The 19,910-nt window shown below is 38.3% G+C and overlaps 1 long non-coding RNA gene across 1 annotated transcript; it reads left to right on the forward strand.

The window, feature by feature from the left end:
• The first annotated feature begins 11,251 nt into the window (after nucleotides 1-11,251).
• Nucleotides 11,252-16,271, forward strand: LOC148803199 (uncharacterized). The gene is made up of 2 exons (XR_016081340.1): nucleotides 11,252-11,744; nucleotides 13,094-16,271. It is a non-coding gene; the product is annotated as an uncharacterized LOC148803199 (long non-coding RNA).
• The last annotated feature ends 3,639 nt before the right edge of the window (nucleotides 16,272-19,910 follow it).

Below are 19,910 nucleotides of genomic sequence, written 5' to 3' on the forward strand. Positions count from 1 at the left end.
CTCCATTTGGATTATTCTTCACTATAACTTTGAACCTTGGGACCCATACGACCAGATCTTTCTCCTGTCTTCTAGAAACATCTTAAAATTTAAAATTTGACTAGCTAAAGAGCTTCCAAACAATCAAGCCAATCACCTAAACTTGGAATGTTCAATTTATGTAAATTGGTGAAATTTTCTACTTATTGTCTTGGTTAATTGAGAAGATCTCTCCCAAAGCTATCCTAAAAACCCCTTCCCTCAATCAATCTCCCCTCAAAAAGCCTTTAAACCTCAGTCACTAGTCTCCCTAGTCTCTCAATTTGAAAAAAAAAATGATTTTCTTTTCTTTCTAGTTGTTTTTTCCTCATACATAATTAAGTTAATTAATTTCCAACCTATCAGTGTCATGAGAATAGTTTTGCCATTTAATTTCTTCTAGTACAAAGGCATTAAGCATGTCATCCATTTGATACCAACATCCTCATTGATGTTCATTGATTTGATTAATATTTGCATAGTTTGATAATCAGAATTAGATCATTGACCATTTTAGCTCCATATCATCATTCTTGCATGTCTAATGTTATTAAATAGGGACATACTTCATGGAAGTCAGCATGTTAGAACCTTTTGATACCCCATGTGATGTGCTCTTTTATTTAGACTAAATTCCCACCACTATTGGATGAGGCACACTCCCTCCATCTCATCAATCTCTTAGATCAATTAGATACTTTTCTTATATAATTAGAATGTTCCTTTTGTTTTTAACGTCATTTAATTTCTTACCCCTTCTTTAGCATAAGCAACTAATTTGCTTTTTAGGTTTCCATCTTTATGTTCATATCTTTTATATATACATATTTCCCGTTCTTGTTAGTTGGCCACATGGTAGCCCTATTAGATGCCATCACCATTCATCCCATACATTAATTATTTAGCAATAGGATAGTCTCACAAAGTCAGTCGATTCCAAATTCTTCCATCCATAAACAACATTCATGCATATAGTTTGCATACTTAGACACATTTTTTGGATTATTTGCATATTTATTTTTTTATCTTGTTTCTCATGATTTCAACATTAGTGTATAATAGTTATCAAATCATTATCTTTTGCTCTTAATCAGTCTTTTGTTATCTTAGTCATCTTTTTTCAAGCAATTTAGTACTTGTTTTGATCATTTATTTAGTTAAATAATTGTTTTTATTACTTTTTTTCTAGTATTATCATATTGCGTGTGGACGAATCTTTAATGTATGTGTGAACTATTTTTTAGGCCAAAAAATTATTGAATTTTCCTTGAAACATTGGTAAAGTAGAGGCCGGTTTAACCAAGCAAGTGTGGAGTGCCTAACACCTTTCCACACCGTACGTTGGTCCCCAGACCCTAAGAATCTCTTTTCTCTCTTGGGCTAATGAGTCACCAAGAAATAAAATTGCTTTTCTTGAAAAATCCTGAGTTTTTCCTAAATTCCCATCTCACGAAAATTTAGGTGGCAACTCCAACTCCATCTATTCCATCCTCCCTCTGGGTCAGGTAGCCACATTCTCCACCCAAATGTCTTTTGAAAAAAGAACTGAATGTCTTCCCAAAAAATAACCAAATTCCATAAGCAAGTGTCATGCCTTACAAATTGAAGGAATTTGGAGAGGATACCATGTATTTCCTTCCAAAGGTGTTTTTTGGGTAGCTTGATGAAACACTTTAACATCTCAACTAGAAACGAAACAACCCTGAAAACTAACAACCACACTGTGCCACAAACTTTCTATTTCTAAAGGCCATCTCCAAAGCCACTTCCCTGGTAAAGCTTCATTTTTAAGGACCAAATTCCCTAATCCGAAACCCTTTGCCTCTTTACTTCGAAAAACTATCTTCCAATTAACTAAGTGATCATTTTTCTCTCCCCTTAGTTCCTAAAGAAAATCTCTCATCAACTTTTCTTATTTCCTAGCCTCCCTAGGAGGGATCCTAAACACAAAAAAAATATATATATATTGGTATATTGGTAAGAGTAGCTTTAATCAAAGTTACCCCCCCGAGTTATATAATTATTTTTCCATATTGCCAATCTTCTTTCAAATTTCTTTATGATTGGACACCAAAAACTGCTTTCCCTATGATTTTTACCCAAATGTAAACCCAAATAAGTCAAGGGCTAAGAAGAAATTGAGCATTCTAGCAAGTAATTGTAATAGACTCAACTTCACTATCAGGCAAATTGACCCCTACTACACAACTCTTTTTCAAAATTAATCTTTAAGTTAGAAATACTCCAAAATCCTAGTATTAAATCCTTAAGGTTGCTCACTTTCCTCAACTCAACTCCTTTACAAAATATAATAATATCATCTACAAACTAAAGATGAGTCATAGAAACACTATTTTTTCTGATCTTCTAACCACATATTATTCCCCCCTTATCTTCCTTTAAGACTAATCTACTAAGTACATCCGCCACTAAAGTAAAAAGGAAAGGAGAGAGCGAGAGAGAGGATCACCCTATTTCAAATCTCTGCTATTAGCACTCGATTTTTGCTTGGTCCCTTCTCTGACCCACTTTTCGCACTCAAGATGCCCAATTAAACCTCACAAATCTCTTAAGAATCACAATTATGCCACATCACCATACTGGCTCCCTAATCAAACTACATCACGTGAAACAAAACATTTGAACATCCAATTGCACTAAATTTCAGCCCTAAACTCCTTGATTTTGTTACTCATTTGTCAAAGATTCCTCTTTAGTGTGTTTGACATTATAACACTTCTCAGGTCTAAAACCCATGATCCGTACATCCCTGATGCAATCAAACCCTCCCAATAGCCTCATAATTGAAACCCATGCCACTTTACCAAATTTCAACTAAAAATCCCCTTGTTTAACCCAAACCAAACCAAAATTTTGTTTCAGCAAATTTCGTTGATTAAAGCATACCCGATGTACATCTCCATCATCCAAGCTTCATTTGACCAATCAAACCTCACCATCATATTTAAAGACTCAAAGAGCCCCTACATGTCAAATTTTGTGACTTAGCACCTTCGTTTAACTATTAAACAAGCAACATTCCATTTCAGGCCTTCTCATTAATTAATAAACCATAAGCTAAGACCTGATCTAAACCAAATTTGTCAATCACATCTCTAATCAAAGATTCATCACTTCCATCAAATTCAAGATGTTCAAAAGTTCTCATCCATTGAATTTCACTCCAAAATCCCTTGTTTGACCTACCATCAAACCAAGATTTCATTTTGCAAATTTCATTGATTAAAAGCATCTCAGCCATAGATATCCATCATCCAAGTTTTATTTAACCAATCAGACCTCACCACCATATATAGAAACCCAAAAATATTCTATACGTCAAATTTCATAACCTAATTCATCTATTTCACCATTAAACTAGAAATATTCAATTTTGATGCATTAGGTTAAATTGCCACATCAGCTGTCCTAATCTAGGACCACAAGAAGGTGGGGACTGATGTTATCCCCTTATTTGACTTGTTAAGACACTTGGACCAATAAAATTAAGCTGAGTGGACTTAAAAAATCCAAAAACCCAAATATACTTCTACTTAAAGTTAAGAAAAGGCAAATTAACATATATAGGTAATTCAAAGTTACATTTTGTGTCATTAGCAGCTGGAAATATGAGAATGCAATGTCAAACACACCCCAAGTTCTCATTGGATGCACAAAACACATACAAATCCATCCCAAATTGAGGTAAAATGTTGCACAAAGAAAGAAAGGTCAAGTATATGCTTTTTCCTCTCAAAATCTTTTCCCTATTTTTAATGAAAGAACTCTATTGAAGCCCGATTTCTATAATCGGGGAAGTTTTAGACATGTTTCCCTCTTTTTTCTATAAATGCATACCCAACTTAAGCTTGAGAGAGAAGGAGAAACCTGAGAAGCATCTATAGCCTTTGTAGAAACCTTATTCTACCAGAAATCCTCAAGCACTTGAAACCCAAACCTCGAGGCAGAAAAAGGCTAAAGGTGGAGCAATGACTCCAAGATAAAAACTGAGTTTATGAGTATGGTTAGTAAGGAGAGGGTTGTCAATAGTCAAAAACTAAGATGACCCAAAACTAAAATCAACACTAAAGACTATTTTCAATCTAGCAAAAGAGTGGAATTGTCCAATGGTGGTCAATATTTTCAAAAAGAGAGAAAAAAGACCATGCAAAAGCTTTCGTGCATAGTTATCACTTATCTACGTAAGCATACAACAATAAAACATGAGAATACAAATGGCAAGGTGAAAAGCCAACAACAAAAGGAAACTTTTGAAAACTATTGAAAAATAAGTTTGAATTCCCAACAGAAATAAGTTTGACTTGTCCAATAGGAAGTTTCGAAACAAGTATGCCATTATTCCCAACAAAAATAAGTTTGAATTCAAAAATAAAATTATGAAGTGATTTGCATAGTGATGATGACAATAAGACAATAAAAGCATAAGGATTTAAGACTAAATGGATACAAACATCTTAGGGAGGATGATTGATCAGTCCATGTCATAATTTTTTGGCCTCACCGTACAGGGGGGATTTAATCCTAACTGTGAATTGATGCCAAATTCACAAACAGGATGCAGTTTATAGGGGGGCTACTAGTAGACTATGGGGGGTTGTCATTCAGAATTCTGCATTGGGTTGCAGTGTACTTAACCCAACATCTTATCAACAACCGAAAGACAAATCAAGGTAGAGAGCTAGTATATTATTGTTGAATGAACCAAAGTGTAATCATACCTTTAAACTGTCATAGAAAATGAAAACAAACATTCAATGGTGACAAAATTTAATTAAGGAAGAACATTTAAGTCCCATAAAAGGCTAAATCACACTCGACTTCAAGAAAAAGAGCAAGATGACACTAAATGGAGGGAAAATGAAGATACATAGAAATTACACTAATGCAAGCAAGGATGGAAAAGATAACTTGTTGGACACTAAGCAAGGGTCCAATCGAAAGGATAACAAAGATTGTAAGGAAAAGAAAACCCTCAAGTTGGAAGGAATGATTACATCCACACTAATGGTATTAAGATAAGGGATACAAACTTCGAGTGTAACGTAGTGGGTGCTATGAGACAAACCCAAATGCCAACAAGGAAAAACTAGCCAATTCATGATAATGGTGGCTTGTTAGAAAAACATATAACTCTATCAAAACATGAACATAAGAATGGACTAAAAAGCAAAGATAATATCTAGAAGAAGATAGGAAAGACGGATACTATAAAAAGAGGTATTTTCTCTCTGAGAATTTGCAATCTAAGTCAAAAGGATGCCGATCGAAATGACAAGTAGAATTACCTCCCTATCAAGAAAAGACTATGATTTAGAGAATCTATCAAGGAAAATGCAAACTCAACTACCAACAAACTTACTACCTTAAAAACTAGTAAAGAAGTTAAGTGCTATAAGAGAATGGAGAACATCTGTATGTGCATTCTTTCCCCACATTGCTCTTATAGCCACTACTTATCAAAGACACTACAAGAATCCAGGAAGATATCAGAGAAAGGTGAATCTAGTAGAGCAAAACACTTTCTCATTGATCTGTTCAACAAGGAGAAAAACACCATGAATGAGGAAGCTCAATACATTGACAACTCTAATGCAAACTAGAAATGAGTTGTAGAAGTGAACTTGGATGATCCCAAAGAGCCAAAACCTCAAGGGGTATAACAAGTAAGCTCTCTATATAATCTCTAAGTAATGACTACTTTCTTCTCAATTGTTGTTGCCCACGATTACGAAAATGTGTTAAAAAATGGACCATGGTCTATAAATGGCAAGTATTGAAGAACAAAGGATTTGAGTGAGAACCGATCACACTAATTGGTGATTCGGTTGATGTATTTATATTGATAATCAAGAAGATAAATTGCAACAAACTGATCTCAGAGATTTACTCTGGTTGATTGACAGATATACAAGTTAAGATGTGCATGCTAATCCAGTTAGTTACGTGGGCATCATGGATTGAGCTGAGTTGGACGTGGGCGAATTATCTTTAACATCCCCCCGCAAGCTGACGGTAGGTGAAACAACATGAAGCTTGGACCAGAGGAAGGAAAATCTATGACCACCAAGAGGTTTTGTGAAGATGTCCGCAATTTGATTTTGAGAGGAGATGTAACGGACATGTAAGGATTTGGAGGTGACCTTCTCATGCACAAAGTGAAAGTCTAACTCTATGTGTTTGGTGTGTGCATGAAAAACTGTGTTAGCTGCTAGGTATGTGGTGCCAATATTACCACACCAGAGAATCGGTGCCCATGAGAGTGTCACACCCAATTCATTAAGTAAGGAACATAGCCAAATTGCTTCAGATGTTGCAAATGCGAGGCTACAATACTCAGCCTCCGTGCTGGAGCGAGAAATAGTGGTGTGCTTCTTAGAAGATCATGAGACAATGTTGTCGCCAATGTAAATGCAAAAACCACCATGCGACCGCCTATCATTGGGGCAGCCAGCCCAATCAAAGTCAGAAAATATGTAGGCATCTAATGAAGCACATGGTTGAATGCAAAGGCCCGCGTCAATAGTATGCTTGACATAACAGGGAATGCACTTAACAAAGGCCCAATGAGTGGTAGTGGGAGTGTGCATAAATTGACATGCCTTGTTGAGTACTTAAGCCAAGTCAAGGCAAATGAATAGTAGATATTGAAGAGCACCAACAACGCGCTTATAGATGGTGGGATCCGAAAGAGGATCACCATCATTGCGAGAGAGCTGAGTGGATGACGCCATAGGCATTTTAATGGGTTTGATGTCATCCCTAGAGAGGGTCTGCAATAGATCTTGCATATATTTTATTTGGGAGAGGAAGAGCCTAGGTTTAGTGCGTATGGCTTCAATGCCCAAAAAATAGTGAAGTGGGATGAGCTCCTTGAGAGCAAAGTGGGAGCCCATTTGCTGAAGTAAATTGGAGATGGCAACTGAGTTAGGCCCAATGACAATGATGTCATCAACATAGATCAATACATAGAGAGATGTAGTACCATGAATAGAGATGAACAATGATGTGTCAGATTTAGACATGACAAATCCTTCACCAACGAGAAATGAACTGAGCTTGGAGTACTAGGCTCGAGGGGCATGTTTGAGCCCATAAAGGGACTTGCATAAGCGACACACATAATGTGGATTATCATGATCAATAAATCCTAGGGGTTGATGCATAAAAACCTCTTTAGATAAGTCTCCATGTAAAAAGACATTTTGTATGTCTAGCTGGTGCAAGGGCCAATGCTGAGAAATGGCAATACTAAGAATCACCCAAAGAGTTGTGGGTTTAATAATTGGGCTAAATGTTTCATTATAATCGAGGCCTTCACGTTGGTTGTAACCTTTGGCAACCAGTCGGGCCTTGTAATGGTCAATAGTGCCATCAGGTTTTCATTTGATACGATAAACCCATTTGCAACCCACAAAATTAGCAGTGGGCTTGGGTTGGACCAAATCCCATGTACCATTCCGTAGTAGTGCATCAAGTTCATCCTGCATAGTAGCTCTCCAATGGCCATGGCGATTTGCAGATGAGAAGCATGTGGGTTCCACTTCAGATAGAGGATACTTAGTAGGGACCAATGAATACTTCTTGGTGGGGCAAAAAATACCAGCCTTGGCTTGTGTATTCATAGGATGAACATTTTGGACTTGTATAGGTTGTGTAGGCTCAACACATGAAACATTGTCAACAGGTGACATGCATGGACCCATGGATGAGGACGAATCCAAGTTGGATGAAGATAAATCCAAATTGAGCATGGGCCTATTGTTAGAATAATCAAAAGCATGCCCATTAGATGATAAATCCAGATTGAGCATGGGCCCATTGTCAGAATTAGTACCAGGGGTAGGCCCATTAGATGATGGAGGCAATAAAACTGGTGACATTAAAGGTGTTGTGGGCCTCATAGAATTTGAGGTGGATGGGCCTAAAGAACAACTTGAGTTTTTGAAAGGGAAAAGAGCATTCACTAAATTGAGCATGCACATTGATGAAGTAGTGCACAGTTTCAAGACTCAAGCATTTATAGTCACAACAAAGAGAACTATAGCCCATAAAATCACATGGCTTTGATCTATAATCCAACTTGTGAGTCATATAAGGCCAAATGTATGGAAAGCATAAACACCCAAAAGTTTTTAGGAATTTGTAGTCTGCATTCTTACCGAAGAGCATTTCATATGGAGTCTTGCCATGAAGAGCCCAAGTGGGCAACCGATTGAGTAAATACACAGTAGTCTCAAAAGCATCAAACTAATGAGTACGAGGAACAAAAGCATGATTCATCAAGGTAAGGCCCGTTTCAACGATTTGTTTGTGTTTTCGTTCAATTTTTCCATTTTGTGCTTGCATATGGGGACAAGAGAAGCGATGGGTATGCCTTCATTTTCCATGTAGGAACAAAAACTACAAAATTCACCTCCCCCATCAGATTGAAACACCCAGATAGGATGGCCGAGCAATCGTTCAGCATGTTGTTTGAATTTAATACACACCAAGGGCATCTAATTTTTGAAAGAGAGGAAAAAAACACAAATATCTACTATAGTAATCCATAATGATATATAATATTTGAAGCCCCCTACATAAGTGATAGGAGGTCTCCATAAATCAGAGACAATCAATTCCAAAGGCCTAGAGTAGACTGAATTGATTGGTAGAAGATGCAATCGATGACTTTTTCCTTGTGGACATGTTGAACAGAAAGAAGAAGACATACTAGATACTGGAAGCTTAAAGCAACTCACAACATGCTTAACTACTATTGACGATGGATACCCAAGACGAGAGTGCCAAGTGCCTACCGATGTTCGAACACCAAGAAATGCAACTTTATTTGATTCATTAGCTTTATTCAGTTGCAAAGGTAGACTATAAAGACCATGCTTAGTTGCCCCTTGAAGTAGAGGTGTTCTCAATCGCCGATTGTGAGGGTAAAACTCAAAATAAACATCATTATCAAAAGCAAATTGAGCCACAAAGAGTAGATTCCTTTGTATATTTGGCACATGTAATATGTCTTTCAAAAGTAAAGAACGAGAAGAAGATGATATAATACTAGAACCAATATGGGATATTGCCAAACCTTCACCATTGCCAATAGTGACTTGATCGGGACCAGTGTATTTTGAATGTAGCTATAGTTTGCTTAAGTCCGAGGTTATGTGGTTAGTTATCCCAGAATTTGGGTACCAATAGGCATCCTCTTTTGAAGCATTTAGAGAAGCATTGTATGATGCTAGTGTAGAGTCATTAGGTGCAGTGGTCTTCTTGGGCTTAGGTTTGAAGTGTTGATTGTACCGATAGCGGCACTAGAAGGCCGAGTGATTGTGACCCCACAAATCTGACAAGGGTTATTGGCATTTTAGACTTACCAATGTTGCTGGAGTCCTTGGAATTTTTTTCAAGCTATTGAGGTTTTGGGTGGGAACTCTTTGATGAATAATTAGCAGAGGGAAATGGAGATAGAGACTGCATACGAGATTCAATTCGAATCTCCTGATTGACCAGAAGAGCTTGGAGTTCATCAAAGCTGAGATCATCAAATCGTGTCTGAATGGATGTAACAAAGGCATCGTATTCAGTCCCAAGCCCATTCAAAACATGGTGAATAATATTTGAGTCTTCAAGAGGTGATCCAACAACTACCAAACTGTTAGTGACTTTTTTGATTTTCTGAAGGTAAATGTGCATTGAATCACCATCCTTTTTGATAAGTAGAAGCTGGTTCCGAAGTTGAGTAATCTGGGCCTTTGATTTGGACGCATATAAGTTCTCCAAAATGTGCCAAACATCTCGACATGTAAAGCATCCAACCAGTTGTGTAATCACCGGTTTTGTAAGAGTGGCAAGGAGCCAACTGAGCAAAATTTGGTATTGTTTGACCCACGATGAATAAGCTAGATTGGGTGTAGTGTTATCCAAAAGGTATTGAGACGGACATGGGAGAGAACCATCTACCTACCCTGTTAGTTCTGCTCTGACCAATGTTGGGAGTATTTGAAACTTCCAAAGTAAATAGTTACAACCATCCATCTTTACCGAGATAACATTTGGAAAACTGTTGTTAGCAACTGATTTTTACTCAGAATGCCGCCTGAACCTCTAATTCACTCCAAATTCCCAATCAAACACTTTGATCTCTCCAAAACATCCCAAAACCCAAAAAATCCCAACTTTCAGCCCCAAAGCCCCCAAATCCATCGTTAAACCTATCCGATGGCCCCAATTAACCCCCACTTACACCTTAACCATTAGACCTAGGACCTCCCAAAACACCTGCCCATAAAGTTTCAGCCCTAGATTCCCCCATTTGCCCATCCATCAAATAAAGATTCCATTTCGAAACATCCCATTGACCTAAACTTCTACGATCTTGAACCCCCTCAACCAATCAAACATTACCATCATATCTCGAACACCTCCAAACACCCACTTGTAAAATTTCAGCCCAAAGCACCTTTGTTTGCCCCTTTATCCCTCCAAGGTTCCATTTCAAGGCTCTGAATTGATCGGATTCCAAATCCACCCTATCCGACCCGATTGGCTAAATCTAACCTTACCTATCATCTTATGCAAAGAACCCAAATCTCAAAACCCACTATTGATCTAATCCAATTTTCCAAATTACTCCTTTGCACCAAATTACCAACATGCCCCTTCTACAAATGACCACAATACCCTTCCCTCATTGCCAAGTTACCAAAATATTCCTTTGACTAATTACCAAAATACTCCTCAGACCAAATTACCAAAATACCCTTCTCTAAATTTCCAACTTACCCTTAACAAAATTACCAAAATACCCTTCAGACCAAACTACCAAAATACCTATTCCAAATTACCAAAATACCCTTCAAACAAGATTACCAAAATTTCTGCCTTCCAAATTACCAAAATACCCCTTACCAAATGCCCTTCATACCCTAAAATTCCACAATTACCCCTTCATTTCAAATTCCCAAAAGACCTTCATTGTGTCCAAATCCTCAAGATACCCCTCATTCCTTAAATCCCCAAAATACCCTTTAAACCTAAAATTACCAAAATGCCCTTTACCCTAAATTACCATAAATTACCCTTTGGACCCCAAATAATGAACCCTCTCATCCCTTTGAACTCTGATTTACCTAAAACCCCTTTCATTTTTTGAGAATTGACAAAACCTCCCCTTGCCTTCCATTATAAATACAGACACCATTCCCAAGAGAATAGAGGAGGTCGAGAGGGGAAAGCTTGAGGAGGGGCTTCTTCGAATAAAGAATAGGGAGCTCTCGGTGGCTCTCCTTTAGAGAGGTGTCGGGTAAGTGCAGAAGGGTTTCCGGAGAGAGAGAGAGAAACCGAAGAAGAAGAAGGAGAAAAGAGGGAGAACTGAGAGCAATCGAAAGAAAAAGAGAATGAGGGAGAGGCAGAAACTAAGAAAATTCAGAGAAAACTGAGAGAGAGAAAGAAGAGCGGCGATTCAGGGGAAAATCCCACGACCCCCATATCCCCATCGGCGTTATCATCCTTCGTCTGGCGTGCTTCGACCTGCTCTACCGTCGTCCCACCACATCTCTGCCTTAAAACCTCAACCTACCATTGCTCTGCCGTCGATATGCTCCCACTGCTACTATCGAACTGCCGACCTAACAATTCCATATCGTCCATTCGAGTTCTTTAAACCCATCTGCGAATACCAGCATCGTTGATACTTGTAAAGGCCACAAGAGGTAAAACTCATTTCCTCATCCCCTTCTTAAGGTATTTTAGCAATTCGAAGGTGGTTTAGTCTTCATCTTTTTGCCGAGGTATTTTAACAGTTCACATAGTGTTTTTCTTTCCATCTGATTTTATTTTCATTACTTTCTTTATTGTCGTTCTTCTTTCTTGTGTTCGTTTTTCTCAGTTCAAGGCTTGATGATCCTCTGGAGTTTGAGAGGTTTACGCTCACTCTCTTCTCAGACCATTCAGCTGAGTCCAAAGGTGGGGGCTCTAATAGAAAAGGGGTGAGGAAGCAATTTCTCATCCTTTTTTCTCTGGTCCCTACATCCAAAAGGGGATTGGTCTAGGAATGGAGAAGGGATCACTCTTTCGAACTACCAGAGAATCTGAGTCTCCTATCCATTTTTTGTAAGCAGAGAAGGGAAATCCAGTATCCACATTACCCCTTCCCCCTCTCCTTCTCAACTTACCCAGATTAGCCTTATCCTGCCGATTGATATGGAGTCGTTATTTCTGAAAACATTGTGAAATTTAAACCTGGGAGATCCATCACTCCCCATTGATAATTCCTGATGGGTGGCGACTTCATAACTTCAGCCATGAAGTGAACTGCCGATGAAGTTATTTTCCCGATGTTCACAGATTGGCGACTCCACTGGGGAAGGCTAAGAACAGTGTGAACTCCATTTCCCTTACTGGTTGCACTTGAGGCAATCGGTTTCAGCTTTAAAATAACAATTTGGTATCTGTTGGTTTCCTATTTTTCGGTTTTGCAAAATATCCAAAAAAGAGAGAACATATTAAAAAAGCGGAAGGTGTGTTTTCCTGAATAATCTGATGTGGAATCCAGAATTGTGTTGGTTATAGAGCACCATGATTAGGTTTACTTGAATTTGCATGAGCCAAGTCTGTGGTGGTGCAGACAAAGTAGACCGGTTGGATGGAAAGTGAGACATAGGCATTACCTGGATCAAGGACAAACCAGAACCTAGTTAGCCAAGTATCTGGGATTTATAGAAATCAGAGTTGCTTTACCTTGGGCTGATTTACTTGGAAATGACCCACTGTTTGGGGCTCTCTTGGACTAAAGCATTCTTAAGCATAATTCTAGGACTTATCTCTGCTTGGCCTGTTTCCCCTGTTTTATTTCAGAAATAGCTAACAGTGAGAGCTACAGCTCAATTTCTTTCTCTTGTTTGGTTCAAATAAGTCCTTGGCTCAATTATTCAATATTTTATAATTCTTGTTTTGTATCTTCTGAGCTGCTTCTTTATATGTGTCCGAGTTTGCTTTGACATGATGATTCCCAAAGGGGCCTTAGCCTATCATCTTTTAGATTTGAATACTGTTATTACAGATTAGGATGCTCAGGTTTCTTTGACAGCAAGCAGCATTTTACTTGCTCCGCCATCATAATTCAACCACTGCTGACTTTGAGCTCTTATCTTCCATGTTTCCCTGAATCACTGAGGCTGTAGCTGACCCTAAGGGGAATTTCCCATTGCTGGATTTTCTATCTCAGTTAAGCTTTGGTCACCAGAGGGGCGACTGTAGAAGGAAGGTCTGAGGGACTGCTGTTTTCGGCTTTAAGACACACAGTTCTGAAGTATCCTAGGTGCTAGGGTGTTTGTAAGGTTTGTATTGATGGAGTGACAAGAAGAGCAGGGCTTAACTTGGGGGTTCCCTTATTTAGTTTGATTCTGGGCATGAAAAAATACATACATATATATAAAAAAAATAAAATAAAAAGGCAGTAAGCTTGAGCTATTCAAACATTGCATTTATCTTTAAAGTGCTGGATTAGGAGTAAGTAGTATGCCCCCCTAAGTTCTTGTTTTGAATAAGCTAAAGGTAAGGAACCAGGTCTTGCTCTGAGTCTGTTGAATGATCGGAATACAGAGAATGCTTTTGTAAGTTCTATCCCATAAGAAGACTGGAAGGGAAGGGTGTTGTTAATGTTGTTTGGAATTACAGAATATATTTTTTTTTTAAGTCTTGATCTTGCCTTTTCTTCCAGATACCTGCTTTATCTTGTTTCTTTCTTCCTTCAGATGATTAATAAATGAAGTTGTGGTTGTGAGGTCCATTGATCTTATAAGCTGAACCTGCATTTGGAGTAAGTACCTCTGGTTGAGGCTCATTTCTGAGATTTCTAAATGTTGATTTCTCACCTACCTTTTAGACTGTCCAAAATTTATTCTCAGGCTAAGATAGGTGATTTCAGGTCTGTTTTTTTCTTCTTCTTGTTGATCTTAAGTTAAGTCTTTATCTAAACAATGGGTAGGCTCAGTTGTAAGTGGGTCATTAGCTGAAATCAGTTTTGGCATGTCCATTGGTCTGGCAGGGTGGTCCCTATCGGATGAGAAGCTTCTCACAAGCGCAACTTAGTGTAGCTTCTTGGTTTCTTGTCCATTCACAGTAGAGGGGACTCGGTAAGAAGTGGGTAATCTATAGCAGGGTCAAATGATCTTCTGTTTAGCTGTTATTGTGAGGCTGTTTTGGTTCGTTTCATGCATCTTTGGTCTTACATGTGACAACAGTTTTTCTTTTTTAGAGCCAAATCCTTTTCTTTATCCGAAGAGCTTATTATTGAGAGGTCTCAGGGCTGGTACACAAGCCAAGCACTCGTGATAAACCAAGCTTGGGTCATGACAAAGGAGAAGGGTCTGGTTTCAGTCATGTTTAAAGGATGATTGCAGATAGGTTTGTCCAGGTTGGGTATGAATTCGAACTTGAGGATAGTTTTGCCTTGGTTTGGTATTTAGGCGTTGGAAAGAACTAGGCCAGGTGGGTGGTTATAAGATTGGGAGTATCTGGGGTGATGATTTGACTGTGACTTGCCCTAGATGAATGGCTAGAGAATAGGTAGTTTAAGGTTGTGACCTATGATAGATTTTCCCTTCATTACCCTGCGCTTCTTTAGAGATTTCTGAATAACCTCTAGGCTGGCCTCACTCCAAGGAGACACTCAGACACCTAGTTAAAGAAACATCCCAACCTGTCATGCATGTTTTGTGCTAAAGTTCAAACAACATTTCTGTTGAGTTGACCTGGACCTAAATCGCCTATTGTCACTTGATCTATCAACAGAAATGACATTTGGTCGACTGATCAAGTGGCTTTGGTCTGAAAGTTGCAGTTTGTGTGGCATAAGAGGGTGGGTATCGGTGGCAGAAAATTTAATTCACCCTGGCTTTAGCACAACAGGCCACTTGCCTTGACTCCAGCTTCAAGTTTGGTGGGTGTTTCAATACCCATATATGCATGTGAGAGGGAGTCATAGGTGGCTGTCACTAGATAAAAGGGGGCCTACTAGCGGTTTTTTATTTATTTTTTCACGGGTCCAGAGTTCAAGTAAGGTTCTGCTTTAACCTTTTTTGTGGCTAACATAAATGATTACAAGGATAATTATGATTGGGGCCTAGCGTACACATGCCGATTAAAGTATCGCTTTGAGCAAGTAATCGAGCAATTATTCAAAGTATTTGAGCAATTATTTTCTAAAGTGACAATGGAAATAGTGGGGCTGGTTCACGCTTGATAACGATGTAATGTTCTACTTTCTTATCATGTATATGCTAAGAATGTGTTTGGGCATAGGTTTTGAATTGGTTATATTACTATTCCTGCTTATTTTTATGATTGTGCCTCATTATAATTGTCATATGTATGAGCATTTGCATATTTCATAGTATCCCAAGATATCTAGGAGCCCATTGTTCTATTAGGAGAGAGTCCGGTACATTTGGGCCATCGGGACTAGGCATCCGATGAGGCCGGTGGAAAGCTCTCAGCCAGTCACCAACTTGAGAAGCCCATATGGATGGAGATTTGAAGATGGTGACTTTGGTTTGGCCATGAATTTAGATGTCATACCCCAGGCCCATGCATATCATTTGTGTGTTAGCCTAGACTCTAGGGTCAGCCACCTTGTGTGATGCATTTGCGTGATCAATTTTAGAGGGCCCTATTAGGAGTGAAAAAAGATTAAGTAAAATACAAAAAAAAGGAGAAAATAAAAAAAGAAGAAGAAAAACCAAAAAAGGGGTGAAAACCACAAAAAAAACAAAAAATGGGAAAATCTGAAAATAAAAAAAGAAGGGGAAAACCCAAAGTAAAAAAACAAAAAAAAATGGAAAATCAAAAAGGAAAAATAGAGGGAAAATGCAAAATACAAAAAAAGAAGAGAAAAGAGCCTAAATATAAAAAATGGGAAAATCTGAAATAAAAAAAAGAGGAAGAAAAATCCCCGAAAGATAAAAATGAAAAATCCAAAAACAAAAAAAAGGATAATTAAAATAGTGAAAAATCATAAAAAAGAAAAAAAGAAAAAAAAGAAAAGAGAAAATCCAAAAGTAATAAATATAATGAAAAATAATAAAGGAAAAGAAAGAGAAACAACAAGAAGAAGAAAAATTTAAAAAGAAGGAATTAAAAAAAGGGATAAAAAGGAAAGAAGAGATGAAAAAATAAAAAAAAAAAGAAAAAAAGAAGGAAAATATCAAGGAATAAAAATAAAAATAAAAATAAAAATTAAAATTCACAAAAAAATTCAAAGTTTTCAAAAATTAATAAAAAATTCAAAAAGAGGGAGAGAGAGAGAGAGAGAGTGAATGAGAACAAAATAAAGGAGTTACTAAGTTATGTTAACAGGAGGACACCATTGTTAATCTTAAATCTTCGACCCTTCATGTAGTAACCCAATCGGTTTCCCGAGCCATGAAAAAAAGACTTAGTAATAATGATCTTACAGCTGCATCCTCATCTATAGGTTTGTCTGTTTTGGCGGACCCAAACATACCCGCCCCAGTTCTATATACCGATTACCTCAAACTCTAGGAGCAATTAAAAAATGCAATAGCCTAGTTTGCGGCCTTCCGCGAAGAGCATACCTGATCAGTACCGCCTCCTCCTTCCTCATCAAATCAAAGCACTTATTCGTTAGCGTCGAGAACCTTTCTCGCCTTTACACCTCCAAGCACATCAACAACTTTCACACCTTTCACATCATCTTCGTTCCCAACATCCACCACACCCAATACTACCTTTACACCTCCCTGGCCCTTTTGTGTTCACTACTTCATCACACCAGCCTCCTCCCTAACCAGCTTTTAGCTTCACAGAGCACCCTACTGTCAGCCTTCCTCCCAACCAACTTGTAGCTTTACTAAACAATCCTACTATTAATCCCCACGACAGCCAGCCTTCAGCTTCCCGGGACAATCCTATGCTCAATCCTCTCCAACCCTTTTTGGCAAGGACAATCCCAAGTTCACTATACCACCTCCCCAATTCCAAACCTCCTTCAAGGATGATATAGAAAAGTTGAAGGAAGAGATAAGGCAAGTAAAAGGGGTCCACAATTTGGGAATCATGGATTTTAAGGAGTTATGCTTGTACCCAGATGCTAAATTGTCCTGAGAATTTCAAGATGCCCGATTTTGAGAAATATGATGGAAAATGTTGCCCACAAATTCACTTAAAAATCTTTTGTAGGGATATGTTTCAATAAGGTTCCGATGGTAGAAGCTTCTGATCCAGATGTTCCAGAAAAGCTTGACGGGGAGTGCTAGAATGTGATTTGCTAATCTTGAGGAAGAGAAAAAGAAGTCATGGAAACGAGCATCTGAAGCATTCTTAGACCACTTTTCTTATAACATGGAATTAGTGCTAGATCGAGCAGATCTTGAGTCCATGGCTCAGAATCCTGGAGAGTCTTTCATAGATTATGCCCTATCGGTGGTGTGAAATGGCATCCAAACTGTGACACCCCATGCCCAAGGAAAATATGGTTAGGTTTTTTATCAAGACTTTGAAAGATCCCTACCATACTCTGTTGGTTACACAACCGCTCAAGGACTTCAGTGAAGTGGTGAAAGGAGTTATCATAATCGAAGAATCTCTTAGGCATGGACGGATTAACCTACTGATGGTTAGAGTAAGGGCAACCACCTCTGAGCCAAAGTACAGTTCATATCTAGCCACCCAGCTAGCTTTGCAGCCACAACTCCATCTAATCCTTCTTTCGGAGTCTCTACTTTAGTGCTTCCACAATCACGTCAACAGCAGCGCACCCCAAGGGTGCAACAAACCCCAAACAGAAAAGGAGTTGTCCTCACTTCCTTGTTCATACTCTTAGTTGTTACCTACCTTGTTGAATGATGGATATCTAGAGTTGCCTAAAGAGAGACCTCCCTTGATGCATAAACCTAAGAATTACGATGAGAATGCCTATTATGATTATCATAGAGGCTCGGGGCATGACACTTACAATTTTCATTAGCTCAAGATTGTAGTTCAGCTAATTGATTAAGGTCTCATTGCATTTTCTGAGCCTCAGGAGTCATCTTTGAATTAAGTTCTCCCTTTTGTCAGCATATTTTGAACGTCATCTTTGGTCAACTTTGAGTATCATTTGTAATGTCAAGCCAACTGTGTGAATTTGAATGTAGTCTCTGAGATAGGGGGTCAATGCTCTCTACCCTATCCCCAACCATCAAGAGTTCATTTTGTTATTGCATTTAGTTTGTTATTCTCTCTTGTTTGCCATTCCAAGGCATTTTGAACTACGTCCGGCCTGATCCCTTTCAAAGGGGTACGTAGATTAGCCCATCTCATGGGTCCGACCACTTCCATAAATAAAATATTATTTTCCCCCATTTCTCTTTCCCTTGCCTAAGATGCTTACTCATAAGAGAGTGATTAGTCCATTTAGGGTTGTCTATCTCAAAAGCATGCCTAAAGAAAAGTCAGTTGTTGATCAAGAGCTTTTTAGTTGAATTTCTTGGTAACCTCCTAGCTCGTAATAAAGCCATCATCTTTGTCCAAATTGGGGCAGAATTGTAGCTACCAAAACATAGTCCGTTCCCCTTGAATAACACATGAGCCGATACAGAACAAAGGCACTATCCTAACCTAGTGTTCTGTCGATTAGCAAAAGAAAGGGCTGGAGGCTATCCTCGGCTGTTTCTCTTTCCGTAATGATCCATTGAATTCGCAAAAGTCGCTAGTTAACCAGTTGAGTTTATGCATTAAACCCTTTTTCAACAAACTAGTCAAACCCAGATGGTGCACCTTAGGAATGATCAAAGGGTTAACAAATAAAAAAAGGAGAGAATAAAAAAGAAAACAAAAAAAGGAGATAAAGGAGGAGAATGCCCAAGGGGGCTTTGATCGATATATACTATGCTCAACATATGCTTCATCAATATGTAACACGCAGTCAATAATGAAATGGAGGGAGGCCATTCTTGGCTGCTTGCTTGACCTTGTACATTCAATCCTGATAATATGAAGTAAAATCCCCTAGTTAGCCCATTGAGCCTTCCTGTTAGCATTTTTTTAACAATAAACACTTTCCAACAAGTTGTCAAAAATAAGTGGAATGTGATTGGAGCAATCGAGCAAGAGTAAAAAAAAAAGAGAAGAAAAAAAGAAAAATATACTTTTAGTACCTTTGCTGAGAATGAAATACTCAAGTAAAGTGGGGCAATTATCAAGGAAGATCAATGCAATAGCTGAATTGACAAACGAAAAATCATCTAGTCAAAAGAAACTAGAGTAGTTAATATGATTTCAACATTATAGGAGTTGTTATGATGACACTCACATACTAGTTTTGATTTTTCCTACCCATTTACATTTCGTCCCGAAATAAAATCCTCCCTGATCAATAAGAAGGCATGATTCCTGTTGATGAAGAATATGAAGATCAATCTCCATCCTAGGGGCTATGAATAGAGCCTTCATAAAAAATCAAAGAGAGAGAGAGAGAGAGAGAGAGAGAAAGAGAATGTAAACGTGGTGATGAGAGCGAACCCTGAATCAAATTTCCCAAGAGGTGATCCATGCATTTGATGCTCCCTATTAATTGTTATTTGAGCCTTTTAACCCATCATTTATAACCTCTATCCCATACCACGTTTTGTCCTAATGAGCAAGACCTCATCGATCTTTGAAAAATTGGCAAATCAGTAGTAGACATCCCTATTTGGCCGATGATGAAGGATCATAGTCGTCACTCGCTCCATTGAAGTATCAACTTCGTAGCCTACCGTTTTTGTTAACCAAAAAAAGAGAAAAGAGAGAAAAAAGAGAGAAGAAGAAACAAAAAAAGAGAAAAAAACTGGGGCAGACCCCCTGTGAGAAAGCCTTCCTTACAATAACTCCCTTGT

Source organism: Nelumbo nucifera, chromosome 1, assembly GCF_055504915.1.
Source record: "Nelumbo nucifera cultivar China Antique chromosome 1, China Antique-T2T, whole genome shotgun sequence".
NCBI classification, from domain to species: Eukaryota; Viridiplantae; Streptophyta; class Magnoliopsida; order Proteales; family Nelumbonaceae; genus Nelumbo; species Nelumbo nucifera.